Genomic DNA, 6,091 nt, shown 5'->3' with positions numbered 1-6,091 from the left:
TATGACTAAACACTTCACCTGCCCTTCCTGTTTAGAATATATGCAGCTGTGCACTACAAACTCTGAAAATAGCAAATGACATTCACATTGCTAAGTTAGCCTTTGCAGGTACCAGAGGGAAATATTATAACATATACGATGGCGGAGAAAGGTAAGTTTTACTTCCAAGTTATGGCCATTTATGAAACCACCTACACATAGGCAACATGGCTTGATAACCATAGAGTTAGTAAATGGTACACTAGAGGTAACATTGGAGCTGCAGTCGCGTGCGAAGTTGAACGAGCGCGCTGTTTGGCAAAAACTGCATTGTTTGGAACTGTCAATACTGGAGCTTCCCGATAAATTGTTTATACTTCTCTGAAGGAAAATGCCAGTCTCCTGTGCAGCTTATGGCTGCATAGAGAGGTTCACAAAGGGACATGGCATATCATTTCACAGGTATTTTCCTTGAAATTACTTTCCGTACATATAAAATAATACTTTGCGTGACAATTATTGTCATGTGAATTGGCCTACTTGGACTGACTTCACCACTGATTCCCCTGTCGGCGTGAATGAGATTCTTTGTATCTTACCTTGAAGACTGAAATTAATGTTTTACGAAATATAAGGGATGACATTTTCTTTTCACTGAATGGCCATGCCTTTGAAAGTGAATATCCAGAAAAATCATGTGTATGATACCGAGCGCGTGGCTCCAGGTTTTAGGTCACGTAGCTGTCAGCTTGCATTCAGGAACCCTACTGTCGGCAGCCCTGAAGATGGTTTCCAACTTTTACACCAGGCAAATGCTAGGGCTGTACTTTAATTAAAGCCACAGTCGTTTCCTTCCCACTCCTATCCCTTTCCTGTCCCATAGTCATCGTACGACCTATGTGTATCGGTGCGACGTAAAGCGAATTGGTACAAAAAAGAAAATAAGAAAAGTTGTGCATGATAGTCTGGAACTGTGGTCCGTTTTTCACTTTATGTGTGTATTTATAGTAGGCCTATTAGAAGCTATTGAATATATTTTCTGTATATACAGTTTGTTGCTTTCCCTTCGTACAATACGTATAGCAGTCCCCATTCATACCTTACCACTTTTTACAATTTAGAGACTAGATGTACAACACCGTGTGAACATCTGAGTCCTTTACCTTCGTCAATATTATTATTCCTTTAAATGTCATATAGGACTATATACAAGCATAATGAATTATTGACCGAGAGAGTTGGCCTTGCGGTTAGGGCCACGCAGCTGTAAGCTGGCTTTCGGGAAATAGTTGGTTCAAACCCCACTGTCGGCAGCCCCAAAGATGGTTTTCCGTGGTTTCTCATTTTCACACCAGACAAATGCTGGGGTTGTACCTTAATTAAGCCCACGGGCGCTTCCTTCCCACTCCTAGTCCTTTCCTATCGCATCATCGCCATAAGCCCTATCTGTAACGATGTGATGTAAATCAAATTGTAAAAAATATTGTAAGTATTTGTTCAATTCTCTTCAATCAAATAATTTTACACTCTCCCTTTCCATTATCAGAAATCATTTTAAAAGTTAAAATCTTAAAGCAAATCATACATTTCAGGAAAAGGTAAATAAAAACTTCATAATAGGTTGAAACCACAACCGAGTGTCATATTTCCACTTGTAATCCCGTTTAGAAAACATCGACAATAATAATAATAATAATAATAATAATAATAATAATAATAATAATAATAATAATAATAATAATAATAATAATAATAATAATAATAATGGCTTTAAGTGCCATTAAGTACTTGCACGGTTTTCGGAGACGCTGAGGTGTCAGATTTTTTCCCCATGAGTTCTTCCATGTGCCGCTAAATCTATCTATTTACAGGAGGCTGACTTATTTGAGCACCTTCAAGTATCACCGGACTGAGCCAGGCTCGAACCTGCCAACTTGGGCTCAGAAAGTTAGGGTCTAAACCGGCGATGATAATATTTTGTCTAGTTCACCCCAACGTCTTGCCAACGTTTTTAGGCCTAAAAATTCGCTCATCCGCTTCGTACTTTTCTGTCATTGGGCAGAATTATACCAAATTTATGGTCATTTACAAAAAAATAGCTAAATATACGTACCCTCCATCCAAACGTATGTTGTTAGAAGACTTAATATGAACAGTAAATTGATTGTGTGTTCATTAACTGCACCTGGACAACGTCCTCTCAAATTACGCATTTAGTCGTCGTTTCGGAATCGTCGTCCACCGAGAGCCGTTTTCAGCTTACCGAACACATGAAATTCGCAAGGCGCTAAGTCTGGACTCTATGGAGGATGTTGCCATACCTCCCACTTGAATTGCTGCAGCAGTTCCGACGTTTGGCGGGCCGTGTGACGTGTTGCGTTACCGTGCAACAAAATCACATCGGAGCTCAATTTTCTCCACCGCTTTTCTTTAAGTACCTTACGCAACCGCTTGAACGTTTGACAATACGAAGCTGAGTTGATTGTCGTGCCTTTCGGCATAAATTCCACGTGCACCACACCCTCCATGTCAAAGAACACTCTCTCCACTACCTTTCCTGCTCTTGGCCTTCTTTCGTGGTGGTGATATGGTGTGCTCCCATTCCATCGAATTTCTCTTTGTTTCGGGGAAGGGGGGTGAAATGGTGGACCTATGTTTCATCTCCTGTGTTGATTTGTCACAGAAACTCATTGTCCTCCACAGAATACCGTTGCAAAAATTCCAGTGACGATTGGAAACGTTGACCCTTGTGAACATCGGTCAGCAGACATGGGACCCATCTTTGACACAGTTTACAATATCCAAGTTGCCATAGGAAATCTTCAGCATGCTGGCAATTTCTTGCAGTGTTATGCACCGATTCTCTCTAATGATCCCATCCACACGGTCAACATTTGCAGCGGTACTGGACGTTGCGGGCCTGCCTACGAGATATTCGTCCGAGAGATCCGTTCGTCCGGCGTCAAATTGCTTACACCACTTAACAATACCTGGGCGAAAAATTGCACGCTCACCATACACTGCAGTGATTACACGATGAGTGTCCGTGCAGTTGAGCTGTTTAGCTCATAGAAATTGCACGCACCTCCAATTTGGAGTGAACATCCAGTTGACGCGCCATTGAGCCTAGCCCGCTCTGCACTCACAACAAGACGGGATACCACAACAATCTTCCTATCGGACGTGTCAGCAGTTACTGTAGCTTGCTCCGCATTGGCCGCGGTCACGACACACAGCGTGCTTTCGCCGCGAGCTAGTATAACTTACTTTCTGATTCGCCCTCGTATTTCTGGAAATACACTGAAAATTCATTTACCCAACCCAAGGTTAGTATACAGGGTCAAAGTATAAAGTATATGAAACATCCAGAACATTAGAAATACCCTGGTAGATGCACACGCAGTAGATAACGGAATGTAACCATTGTGGCCCGCCTGAGTGGCCACACAACCAGATCTCGCAGATCACCTGCTATATAACATACATTTTTTGGGGGTCGTTATCTTACGTTCACCGGGCATTTTATTATATCTGGAAGACTGTCATTGCCATTGTCATGTTCCACACGTGATCAATTAGGCTGAGATCCCGAGACCTAGCAGTTCAGAGAAGATGGCGGACGCAATGCAGAGCAAGATATTTCGCCCTTGCGGTATGAGGACGCTCCCGTTTCCTACGGCCAGAAAGTGTCCAGATATGGTCCGAGGACATAACTGACGACGGCAGGATGTGCGAAGCACTAGCTATTGTCTCCCGAATAAGTATCAGGTGATTGGTATTTATAGCTTGTAGCGTAACTCTGTGCTAATCGCTTCATTTCTATTTAACTACTCCACTCTACATATAGGGGAAGGTCGGGAGGTATCGGACGGCGGCTGGTATCAGATAATTCACAGATGTCTTTGTTAGCAGCATGTGGCAGAACCTGTTTAGCTACTCACAGGTCCGCCTGCATGTTTGAAGGGTGGGTACATCCTATTCAGTCGAAAGGCAGGGTCGTTTATGAGTGGTGGTGTATTTTTGTCTTTCGTGTGATTTTCGGCCGGCACGGATTTATTTTTACCAAGAAGTAGCAGCAACAAGGACAAATTGCATTGAACTTTAAGTACATTAGTAGAAGCAGTATTCCTTACTCTGTAATATCGTGGGTTTAGAATCAGTTTCTTTTCGAACGTTCTCGTTCAGTTCCAGTTGCTTCTTAAGGGAGTCATTCGGGCGGTATCGGACACGAAACTGGCGTGCGGTATCGGACACATAGGTTGCAGTTTCGTCCGGGTTACTGATAGTACTATCCTTTGTTTTAGGAAAGCATGAGGAAGATACGAGGATAATGGGAAGAAAGCAATATAATATTAGCCGTGAATAGTGTCATGGACAATAGAATGAGTGTTAGAGAGGCCAGTCAATGTTCCACTATTCCACAAACGCACGTTAGATGATAGAATTAAAGCTCTTGAAGCTGGTAAAGAGATTCCAATAAAAGCGTGTGCGGCGAACAGTGAGACTTTTCAGAGAACACTCTCAGATGAAGAAGAGAATGAATGACCTGTACATGCATATCAAGGCCCCGACAGCCAGCTCATGCCACTCATCAACACAGAATTTTTAAAACTTGTGTATCAATTTGCTGAAGTATTGAGAGCTGAACATAGGTTTAATAAAACTAAAATGATGGCAGGAAAGACCCTTTTTATGATTTTATGAAGAGGCATTAAGACCTCCGTCTGAGAACGGCTGAGTCTATCAGCTTGCAGCGAGCAGTAGGCTTCAACAAGGAGCAAGTGGACATATTTTTTTATAAATGAAATGATCTCGTGACTAAATATTTGTTTAGTCCATCAAGAATCTTCAACGCCAATGAGTGTGATATTTGCAGAATAGCTAAACATTAATTTGTTTTATTTTGAATGTGAAAAAAATAAATTTTTGTTAAAGAAGTTTGACCGTCCGATACCACCCTCCATTTTTCAAACCTACGAAAGTGTAATGACCACCTTAATTTCTTAATATTGTCCGTGTTTTTAATTGTGATTAAATATATCCTAGTGAGTACGTTGATACAAGAATATAGATGCTTATAAGATGCATTACATAAATTTTGTCCTATTCCATAAACAAATTATGGCAGAAAAGTTAAACTCTCCGATACCTCCCGACTTTCCCCTACTCTAATACCTTATTCATATAAATTTCTAGGTCTATCCTGCCGTTCCTGCCTCCCAAACTCCCCTTAAAAACTCTCTAAGCAGGCCCTGCGTGTGCTATGTGTCCTATCTACGTTTCTTCATCTGGTCAAATTTGGTAAAATCATTCTCCTCTCACCAATTCCATTTATTACCACTTCATTTGTGACCCAATCCATCCATCTCACTATTAACATTATTCTGCAATACCAAATTTCAAAATGTTCCATTCTCTTTCTTCCTTGCCTATTTTTTACTTCCGTATATAGCTACACTCCTCACAAAAGTCTTTAAAAACATCTTTGTAATATACATATCTACATTTGTTATGAACAAATTTCTTTTCTTAAGAAAGGCTTTCCTTACGTGTATTCGTTTGCATTTTATGTCCGCCTCACTTTTCCATCGAGATTTTTTCTACTTAACAAAATGCATCTACTTCCTTTATGACTTCATTTTATTGTAACCGAGCTCGATAGCTGCAGTCGCTTAAGTGCGGGCAGTATCCAGTATTCGGGAGATAGTAGGTTCGAACCCCACTGTCGGCAGCCCTGAAAATGGTTTTCCGTGGTTTCCCATTTTCACACCAGGCAAATGCTGGCGCTGTACCTTAATTAAGGCCACGGCCGCTTCCTTTCCACTCCTAGCCCCTCCCTGTCCCATCGTCGCCATAAGACCTATCTGTGTCGGTGCGACGTAAAGCAACTAGCATTTTATTGTAAACTTTTCGCACACGTTTCTGTACTGGCATAACCCCTTAATAGAATATGTTTCTAATCTACATCCAACATTGAGTAAGAGCACACTGTTTCTACTGAACTCAACCAAAATGTAATGCAGTGTCCAGACATGCCGTATTATAGGGCTCTTTTCTGTATTTCGACTAAGCATCCCGTCGTCGCGTAAACATTTACCGAGCCGCCAAATAT

Source organism: Anabrus simplex, chromosome 1 (genome assembly GCF_040414725.1).
Source record: "Anabrus simplex isolate iqAnaSimp1 chromosome 1, ASM4041472v1, whole genome shotgun sequence".
NCBI classification, from domain to species: Eukaryota; Metazoa; Arthropoda; class Insecta; order Orthoptera; family Tettigoniidae; genus Anabrus; species Anabrus simplex.
This window is presented reverse-complemented; position numbering follows the sequence as displayed.